General features: G+C 39.6%; 3 non-coding genes across 3 annotated transcripts; all 3 read right to left on the bottom strand.

The window, feature by feature from the left end:
- Positions 1–632: 632 nt before the first annotated feature.
- Positions 633–704, bottom strand: trnag-ucc (transfer RNA glycine (anticodon UCC)). The gene has a single exon. It is a non-coding gene; the product is annotated as a tRNA-Gly (tRNA).
- A 2013-nt stretch (positions 705–2717) lies between these two features.
- trnag-ucc (transfer RNA glycine (anticodon UCC)) lies at positions 2718–2789 on the bottom strand. The gene has a single exon. It is a non-coding gene; the product is annotated as a tRNA-Gly (tRNA).
- Positions 2790–6868: 4079 nt separating this feature from the next.
- Positions 6869–6940, bottom strand: trnag-ucc (transfer RNA glycine (anticodon UCC)). The gene has a single exon. It is a non-coding gene; the product is annotated as a tRNA-Gly (tRNA).
- Between the last annotated feature and the right edge of the window lie 4095 nt (positions 6941–11035).

The following is an 11035-nucleotide window of genomic DNA, read 5'->3' as shown; positions in this document are numbered from 1 at the left end:
ATTGCAGTTCTTGCATAAATGTAAGCCATGAAAATACTCTAAACTTTACACAGCGGTGAGCAGTGTTCAGGTGATACAGAAAATCTGGTGCGTTGGGCAGAGACAATCAGTTGATCTATCAAAGTCTCTTGATGTTATGCTCCTATCTATACTACTTACAACACAACTATTCTTTTGTTATTGAAAAGCTTGGATAGATGGCTCTGGATTGTGTTATCTAAGTAAGTGGTTGTTCTCCTTACAGTAATGTGGATTGAGGGTAAATTTGATACAGGTGTAGGTAAGTTAGACAAGGAGAACCTGTTCCTATTAGTTGATGGGACAAGGACTAGGAGACACAGATTGATGGTTTTGGGAAAGAGATGCAGGGAAATGTGAGGAAGCACTTTTTGTTATACCTGCTGCAACTGTCTGTCCACAAGTGTGGTGGAAGCAGAGACAATCAATGATTTCAATAGGAAATTGGAGAAACACTTGAAGGAAACAAACTTGCTCCAGGGCGACGCTGATCAAGCAGGAGAATGAATCTGATTGGATGATGAGAATATTTTATCAACTTCAATTCTGTCAAGGCTTTGAAACATTTTCGTTTGTAAAATACTGCAACATCAAGTAAAACTGCAGTTTAAGATTGCGATGGCCGGCAATCGAACCCGGGCCAACTGCTTGGAAGGCAGTTATGCTCACCACTACACCACCATCGCTTGCTGCACTATGCCGCTCCGGCGTTTTGATTAATAGAATGCTGTACAATGATTTCAACTTGTCGCTGAGCAATCCGTTCATGTTAATAAAAACACAATACTGTGAATGCTGGAAATCTGAAATAAAAACAGACAGTGCTGCAAATATTCCGATCGAAGGTCACTCACCTGAAACGTTAACTCTGCTTCTCTCTGCACAGATGCTGCCAGACCTGCTGAGTATTTCCAGCATTTCTTGTTTTTATTTCAGATTTCCAGCATCCGCAGTATTTTGCTTTGATTTTAGAGTTTCGTAGTGAACTGTTCCTTTTTGCTTACTGGGCAGAACTATGCAGTGAGGTGACGCAGAAAACTGTACGGAGAACAATGTTTTTAACGGGCCCACAATTTCGAAGTTTGAGGAGGACAAAATACATAGCAATGTATGCATATAGTAAAGAGCTGTAAATTTCAGGTAGATGTTACCTGAACAGAGGTGAGACAGAGAATACCCAACCCGTCTCACCTTTAGATTCCTGACCAAGATAGACCTACAAGGTACAAACTCAAGTTATGTGACCAAGTCAGAGAGTTTATTCGGCTTAACTAAGATGTACAAAGTTAATACTTAACAATGGCAATAGATATGCAGTATCACACAACACCTGTTCTTGTTTCAGTGCTTGCTCCGGCACGGACTTCTCTCCTTCTTCATCCCTTGCTGTATTTTCTTGACTGTATTCTATCTTCTCCTTTTAAGTTCCAACGATCTTCTGTTGACCCCTTTCTAAGTGTGATGACGATGTCCTGTAACACCCTTTCTTTTATCCTTTTTGTGGTGCAAGGATGTTACCATATGAGTTTTGAATTGTTCTAAGTGTCCTAATTGGTCCAGGTTGACATCATTGTTTGACACTAGTTAGTTAATAGTTGAATCTACACACGTTACAGATGCTTCCCGATTCTTTCTATTTTAGCAAAGATCCTAAAGGTTACATTCTTGCTGATCCCAGACATTTTTTTCTTTAATTCTGCCTTTATCTCTTCTCTCTCCCTGCAAGGAGTGCTGGTGTCTCTCCCATTGTTCTCACACAAAGGTTTAAACAAAGTATAGCCCTGAAAACAAATTTCATAATAAAGCAAGCAACAGATCAAACAGACTTCAATATATTGATGTACAAAGCAGATCATTAATCCTATTATTTTAGTTGTTCTTATTTGTCACAAACGTAAAATATGTCACGGTCCATCGCCCCCACATTGTGGATCCGCCTCCAGCTACATGACGTGCCTTTTTTTTTCCTATGGCTACGTGTATCTTCCACACTGACACCACTCTCAACATGACATTTTGACGTAGTTCAGTGAAGATGACCGTCATGCTTTACAATCCAACCTTGACATTGCAGTTCTTGCATAAATGTAAGCCATGAAAATACTCTAAACTTTACACAGCGGTGAGCAGTGTTCAGGTGATACAGAAAATCTGGTGCGTTGGGTAGAGACAATCAGTTGATCTATCAAAGTCTCTTGATGTTATGCTCCTATCTATACTACTTACAACACAACTATTCTTTTGTCATTGAAAAGCTTGGATAGATGGCTCCGGATTGTGTTATCGAAGTAAGTGGTTGTTCTCCTGACAGCAATGTGGATTGAGGGGAAATTTGATACAGGTGTAGGTAAGTTAGACAAGGATAACCTGTTCCCATTAGTTGATGGTACAAGGACTAGGAGACACAGATTGATGGTTTTGGGAAAGAGATGCAGGGAAATGTGAGGAAGCACTTTTTGTTATACCTGCTGCAACTGTCTGTCCACAAGTGTGGTGGAAGCAGAGACAATCAATGATTTCAATAGGAAATTGGAGAAACACTTGAAGGAAACAAACTTGCTCCAGGGCGACGCTGATCAAGCAGGAGAATGAATCTGATTGGATGATGAGAATATTTTATCAACTTCAATTCTGTCAAGGCTTTGAAACCTTTTCGTTTGTAAAATACTGCAACATAAAGTAAACCTGCAATTTAAGATTGCGATGGACGGGAATCGAACCCGAACCAACTGCTTGGAAGGCAGTTATGCTCACCACTATACCACCATCGCTTGCTGCACTGTGCTTCCCCGGCGTTTTGATTAATAGAATGCTGTACAATGATTTCCACTTGTTGCTGAGCAATCCGTTCATGTTAATAAAAACACAATGCTGTGAATGCTGGAAATCTGAAATAAAAACAGACAGTGCTGCAAATATTCTGATCAAAGGTCACTCACCTGAAACGTTAAATCTGCTTCTCTCTACACAGATGCTGCCAGACCTGCTGAGTATTTCCAGCATTTCTTGTTTTTATTTCAGATTTCCAGCATCCGCAGCATTTTGCTTTTCTTTGAGAGTTTCGTCGTGAACTGATCCTTTTTGCTTACTGGGCAGAACTATGCAGTGAGGTGACACAGAAAACTGTACGGAGAACAAACTTTTTAACGGGCCCACAATTTCGAAGTTTGAGGAGGACAAAATACATAGCAATGTATGCATATAGTAAGGAGCTGTAAGTTTCAGGTAGATGTTACCTGAACAGAGGTGAGACAGAGAATACCCAACCCGTCTCACCTTTAGATTCCTGACCAAGATAGACCTACAAGGTACAAACTCAATTTATGTGACCAAGTCAGAGAGTTTATTAGGTTTAACTAAGATGTACAAAGTTAATACTTAACAATGGTAATAGATATGCAGTATCACACAACACCTGTTCTTGTTTCAGTGCTTGCTCCGGCACGGACTTCTCTCCTTCTTCATCCCTTGCTGTATTTTCTTCTCCTTTTAAGTTCCAACGATCTTCTGTTGACCCCTTTCTAAGTGGGATGACGATGTCCTGTAACACCCTTTCTTTTATCCTTTTTGTGGTGCAAGGATGTTACCATATGAGTTTTGAATTGTTCTAAGTGTCCTAATTGGTCCAGGTTGACATCATTGTTTGACACTAGTTAGTTAATAGTTGAATCTACACACGTTACAGATGCTTCCCGATTCTTTCTATTTTAGCAAAGATCCTAAAGGTTACATTCTTGCTGATCCCAGACATATTTTTCTTTAATTCTGCCTTTATCTCTTCTCTCTCCCTGCAAGGAGTGCTGGTGTCTCTCCCATTGTTCTCACACAAAGGTTTAAACAAAGTATAGCCTTGAAAACAAATTTCATAATAAAGCAAGCAACAGATCAAACAGACTTCAATATATTGATGTACAAAGCAGATCATTAATCCTATTATTTTAGTTGTTCTTATTTGTCACAAACGTAAAATATGTCACGGTCCATCGCCCCCACATTGTGGATCCCCCTCCAGCTACATGACGTGCCTTTTTTTTCCTATGGCTACGTGTATCTTCCACACTGACACCACTCTCAACATGACATTTTGACGTAGTTCAGTGAAGATGACCGTCATGCTTTACAATCCAACTTTGACATTGCAGTTCTTGCATAAATATAAGCCATGAAAATACTCTAAACATTACACAGCGGTGAGCAGTGTTCAGGTGAAACAGAAAATCTGGTGCGTTGGGCAGAGACAATCAGTTGATCTATCAAAGTCTCTTGATGTTATGCTCCTATCTATACTACTTACAACACAACTATTCTTTTATTATTGAAAAGCTTGGATAGATGGCTCTGGATTGTGTTATCTAAGTAAGTGGTTGTTCTCCTCACAGCAATGTGGATTGAGGGGAAATTTAATACAGGTGTAGGTAAGTTAGACAAGGAGAACCTGTTCCCATTAGTTGATGGTACAAGGACTAGGAGACACAGATTGATGGTTTTGGGAAAGAGATGCAGGGAAATGTGAGGAAGCACTTTTTGTTTTCCCTGCTGCAACTGTCTGTCCACAAGTGTGGTGGAAGCAGAGACAATCAATGATTTCAATAGGAAATTGGAGAAACACTTGTAGGAAACAAATTTGCTCCAGGGCGACGCTGATCAAGCAGGAGAATGAATCTGATTGGATGATGAGAATATTTTATCAACTTCAGTTCTGTCAAGGCTTTGAAACCTTTTCGTTTGTAAAATACTGCAACATAAAGTAAACATGCAATTTATGATTACGATGGCCGGGAATCGAACCCGAACCAACTGCTTGGAAACCAGCTATGCTCACCACTATACCACCATCACTTACTGCAATGTGCACCTCCGGCGTTTTGATTAATAGAATGCTGTACAATGATTTCAACTTGTCGCTGAGCAATCTGTTCATGTTAATAAAAACACAATACTGTGAATGCTGGAAATCTGAAATAAAAACAGACAGTGCTGCAAATATTCAGATCAAAGGTCACTCACCTGAAACGTTAACTCTGCTTCTCTCTACACAGATGCTGCCAGACCTGCTGAGTATTTCCAGCATTTCTTGTTTTTATTTCAGATTTCCAGCATCCGCAGTATTTTGCTTTTATTTTCAAGTTTCGTAGTGAACTGATCCTTTTTGCTTCCTGGGCAGAACTATGCAGTGAGGTGACGCAGAAAACTGTACGGAGAACAATGTTTTTAACGGGACCACAATTTCGAAGTTTGAGGAGGACAAAATACATAGCAATGTATGCATATAGTAAGGAGCTGTAAGTTTCAGGTAGATGTTACCTGAACAGAGGTGAGACAGAGAATACCCAACCCGTCTCACCTTTAGATTCCTGACCAAGATAGACCTACAAGGTACAAACTCAAGTTATGTGACCAAGTCAGAGAGTTTATTAGGCTTAACTAAGATGTACAAAGTTAATACTTAACAATGGTAATAGATATTCAGCAACACACAACACCCGTTCTTGTTTCTGTGCTTGCTGCGGCACGGACTTCTCTCCTTCTTCATCCCTTGCTGTGTTTTCTTGACTGTATTCTATCTTCTCCTTTTAAGTACCAACGATCTTCTGTTGACCCCTGTCTAAGTGTGATGACGATGTCCTGTAACACCCTTTCTTTTATCCTTTTTGTGGTGCAAGGATGTTACCATATTAGTTTTGAATTGTTCTAAGTGTCCTAATTGGTCCAGGTTGACATCATTGTTTGACACTAGTTAGTTAATAGTTGAATCTACACACATTACACATGCTTCCCGATTCTTTCTATTTTAGCAAAGATCCTAAAGGTTACATTCTTGCTGATCCCAGATATTTGTTTCTGTAATTCTGCCTTTATCTCTTCTCTCTCCCTGCAAGGAGTGCTGGTGTCTCTCCCATTGTTCTCACACAAAGGTTTAAACAAAGTATAGCCTTGAAAACAAATTTCATAATAAAGCAAGCAACAGATCAAACAGACTTCAATATATTGATGTACAAAGCATATCATTAATCCTATTATTTTAGTTGTTCTTATTTGTCACAAACGTAAAATATGTCACGGTCCATCGCCCCCACATTGTGGATCCCCCTCCAGCTACATGACGTGCCTTTTTTTCCTATGGCTACGTGTATCTTCCACACTGACACCACTCTCAACATGACATTTTGACGTAGTTCAGTGAAGATGACCGTCATGCTTTACAATCCAACTTTGACATTGCAGTTCTTGCATAAATATAAGCCATGAAAATACTCTAAACATTACACAGCGGTGAGCAGTGTTCAGGTGATACAGAAAATCTGGTGCATTGGGCAGAGACAATCAGTTGATCTATCAAAGTCTCTTGATGTTATGCTCCTATCTATACTACTTACAACACAACTATTCTTTTGTTATTGAAAAGCTTGGATAGATGGCTCTGGATTGTGTTATCTAAGTAAGTGGTTGTTCTCCTCACAGCAATGTGGATTGAGGGGAAATTTAATACAGGTGTAGGTAAGTTAGACAAGGAGAACCTGTTCCCATTAGTTGATGGTACAAGGACTAGGAGACACAGATTGATGGTTTTGGGAAAGAGATGCAGGGAAATGTGAGGAAGCACTTTTTGTTATACCTGCTGCAACTGTCTGTCCACAAGTGTGGTGGAAGCAGAGACAATCAATGATTTCAATAGGAAATTGGAGAAACACTTGAAGGAAACAAACTTGCTCCAGGGCGACGCTGATCAAGCAGGAGAATGAATCTGATTGGATGATGAGAATATTTTATCAACTTCAATTCTGTCAAGGCTTTGAAACCTTTTCGTTTGTAAAATACTGCAACATAAAGTAAACCTGCAATTTAAGATTGCGATGGACGGGAATCGAACCCGAACCAACTGCTTGGAAGGCAGTTATGCTCACCACTATACCACCATCGCTTGCTGCACTGTGCTTCCCCGGCGTTTTGATTAATAGAATGCTGTACAATGATTTCCACTTGTTGCTGAGCAATCCGTTCATGTTAATAAAAACACAATGCTGTGAATGCTGGAAATCTGAAATAAAAACAGACAGTGCTGCAAATATTCTGATCAAAGGTCACTCACCTGAAACGTTAACTCTGCTTCTCTCTACACAGATGCTGCCAGACCTGCTGAGTATTTCCAGCATTTCTTGTTTTTATTTCAGATTTCCAGCATCCGCAGCATTTTGCTTTTCTTTGAGAGTTTCGTCGTGAACTGATCCTTTTTGCTTACTGGGCAGAACTATGCAGTGAGGTGACACAGAAAACTGTACGGAGAACAATGTTTTTAACGGGCCCACAATTTCGAAGTTTGAGGAGGACAAAATACATAGCAATGTATGCATATAGTAAGGAGCTGTAAGTTTCAGGTAGATGTTACCTGAACAGAGGTGAGACAGAGAATACCCAACCCGTCTCACCTTTAGATTCCTGACCAAGATAGACCTACAAGGTACAAACTCAATTTATGTGACCAAGTCAGAGAGTTTATTAGGTTTAACTAAGATGTACAAAGTTAATACTTAACAATGGTAATAGATATGCAGTATCACACAACACCTGTTCTTGTTTCAGTGCTTGCTCCGGCACGGACTTCTCTCCTTCTTCATCCCTTGCTGTATTTTCTTGACTGTATTCTATCTTCTCCTTTTAAGTTCCAACGATCTTCTGTTGACCCCTTTCTAAGTGGGATGACGATGTCCTGTAACACCCTTTCTTTTATCCTTTTTGTGGTGCAAGGATGTTACCATATGAGTTTTGAATTGTTCTAAGTGTCCTAATTGGTCCAGGTTGACATCATTGTTTGACACTAGTTAGTTAATAGTTGAATCTACACACGTTACAGATGCTTCCCGATTCTTTCTATTTTAGCAAAGATCCTAAAGGTTACATTCTTGCTGATCCCAGACATTTTTTTCTTTAATTCTGCCTTTATCTCTTCTCTCTCCCTGCAAGGAGTGCTGGTGTCTCTCCCATTGTTCTCACACAAAGGTTTAAACAAAGTATAGCCTTGAAAACAAATTTCATAATAAAGCAAGCAACAGATCAAACAGACTTCAATATATTGATGTACAAAGCAGATCATTAATCCTATTATTTTAGTTGTTCTTATTTGTCACAAACGTAAAATATGTCACGGTCCATCGCCCCCACATTGTGGATCCCCCTCCAGCTACATGACGTGCCTTTTTTTTCCTATGGCTACGTGTATCTTCCACACTGACACCACTCTCAACATGACATTTTGACGTAGTTCAGTGAAGATGACCGTCATGCTTTACAATCCAACTTTGACATTGCAGTTCTTGCATAAATATAAGCCATGAAAATACTCTAAACATTACACAGCGGTGAGCAGTGTTCAGGTGAAACAGAAAATCTGGTGCGTTGGGCAGAGACAATCAGTTGATCTATCAAAGTCTCTTGATGTTATGCTCCTATCTATACTACTTACAACACAACTATTCTTTTATTATTGAAAAGCTTGGATAGATGGCTCTGGATTGTGTTATCTAAGTAAGTGGTTGTTCTCCTCACAGCAATGTGGATTGAGGGGAAATTTAATACAGGTGTAGGTAAGTTAGACAAGGAGAACCTGTTCCCATTAGTTGATGGTACAAGGACTAGGAGACACAGATTGATGGTTTTGGGAAAGAGATGCAGGGAAATGTGAGGAAGCACTTTTTGTTTTCCCTGCTGCAACTGTCTGTCCACAAGTGTGGTGGAAGCAGAGACAATCAATGATTTCAATAGGAAATTGGAGAAACACTTGTAGGAAACAAATTTGCTCCAGGGCGACGCTGATCAAGCAGGAGAATGAATCTGATTGGATGATGAGAATATTTTATCAACTTCAGTTCTGTCAAGGCTTTGAAACCTTTTCGTTTGTAAAATACTGCAACATAAAGTAAACATGCAATTTATGATTACGATGGCCGGGAATCGAACCCGAACCAACTGCTTGAAAACCAGCTATGCTCACCACTATACCACCATCACTTACTGCAATGTGCACCTCCGGCGTTTTGATTAATAGAATGCTGTACAATGATTTCAACTTGTCGCTGAGCAATCTGTTCATGTTAATAAAAACACAATACTGTGAATGCTGGAAATCTGAAATAAAAACAGACAGTGCTGCAAATATTCAGATCAAAGGTCACTCACCTGAAACGTTAACTCTGCTTCTCTCTACACAGATGCTGCCAGACCTGCTGAGTATTTCCAGCATTTCTTGTTTTTATTTCAGATTTCCAGCATCCGCAGTATTTTGCTTTTATTTTCAAGTTTCGTAGTGAACTGATCCTTTTTGCTTCCTGGGCAGAACTATGCAGTGAGGTGACGCAGAAAACTGTACGGAGAACAATGTTTTTAACGGGACCACAATTTCGAAGTTTGAGGAGGACAAAATACATAGCAATGTATGCATATAGTAAGGAGCTGTAAGTTTCAGGTAGATGTTACCTGAACAGAGGTGAGACAGAGAATACCCAACCCGTCTCACCTTTAGATTCCTGACCAAGATAGACCTACAAGGTACAAACTCAAGTTATGTGACCAAGTCAGAGAGTTTATTAGGCTTAACTAAGATGTACAAAGTTAATACTTAACAATGGTAATAGATATTCAGCAACACACAACACCCGTTCTTGTTTCTGTGCTTGCTGCGGCACGGACTTCTCTCCTTCTTCATCCCTTGCTGTGTTTTCTTGACTGTATTCTATCTTCTCCTTTTAAGTACCAACGATCTTCTGTTGACCCCTGTCTAAGTGTGATGACGATGTCCTGTAACACCCTTTCTTTTATCCTTTTTGTGGTGCAAGGATGTTACCATATTAGTTTTGAATTGTTCTAAGTGTCCTAATTGGTCCAGGTTGACATCATTGTTTGACACTAGTTAGTTAATAGTTGAATCTACACACATTACACATGCTTCCCGATTCTTTCTATTTTAGCAAAGATCCTAAAGGTTACATTCTTGCTGATCCCAGATATTTGTTTCTGTAATTCTGCCTTTATCTCTTCTCTCTCCCTGCAAGGAGTGCTGGTGTCTCTCCCATTGTTCTCACACAAAGGTTTAAACAAAGTATAGCCTTGAAAACAAATTTCATAATAAAGCAAGCAACAGATCAAACAGACTTCAATATATTGATGTACAAAGCATATCATTAATCCTATTATTTTAGTTGTTCTTATTTGTCACAAACGTAAAATATGTCACGGTCCATCGCCCCCACATTGTGGATCCCCCTCCAGCTACATGACGTGCCTTTTTTTCCTATGGCTACGTGTATCTTCCACACTGACACCACTCTCAACATGACATTTTGACGTAGTTCAGTGAAGATGACCGTCATGCTTTACAATCCAACTTTGACATTGCAGTTCTTGCATAAATATAAGCCATGAAAATACTCTAAACATTACACAGCGGTGAGCAGTGTTCAGGTGATACAGAAAATCTGGTGCATTGGGCAGAGACAATCAGTTGATCTATCAAAGTCTCTTGATGTTATGCTCCTATCTATACTACTTACAACACAACTATTCTTTTGTTATTGAAAAGCTTGGATAGATGGCTCTGGATTGTGTTATCTAAGTAAGTGGTTGTTCTCCTCACAGCAATGTGGATTGAGGGGAAATTTAATACAGGTGTAGGTAAGTTAGACAAGGAGAACCTGTTCCCATTAGTTGATGGTACAAGGACTAGGAGACACAGATTGATGGTTTTGGGAAAGAGATGCAGGGAAATGTGAGGAAGCACTTTTTGTTTTCCCTGCTGCAACTGTCTGTCCACAAGTGTGGTGGAAGCAGAGACAATCAATGATTTCAATAGGAAATTGGAGAAACACTTGTAGGAAACAAATTTGCTCCAGGGCGACGCTGATCAAGCAGGAGAATGAATCTGATTGGATGATGAGAATATTTTATCAACTTCAGTTCTGTCAAGGCTTTGAAACCTTTTCGTTTGTAAAATACTGCAACATAAAGTAAACCTGCAATTTAAGAT

This window comes from Heterodontus francisci, chromosome 28, assembly GCF_036365525.1.
Source record: "Heterodontus francisci isolate sHetFra1 chromosome 28, sHetFra1.hap1, whole genome shotgun sequence".
NCBI lineage: Eukaryota > Metazoa > Chordata > Chondrichthyes > Heterodontiformes > Heterodontidae > Heterodontus > Heterodontus francisci.
Note: the sequence above shows the minus strand (reverse complement) of the source record. Positions and strands in the feature narration are given on the sequence as shown.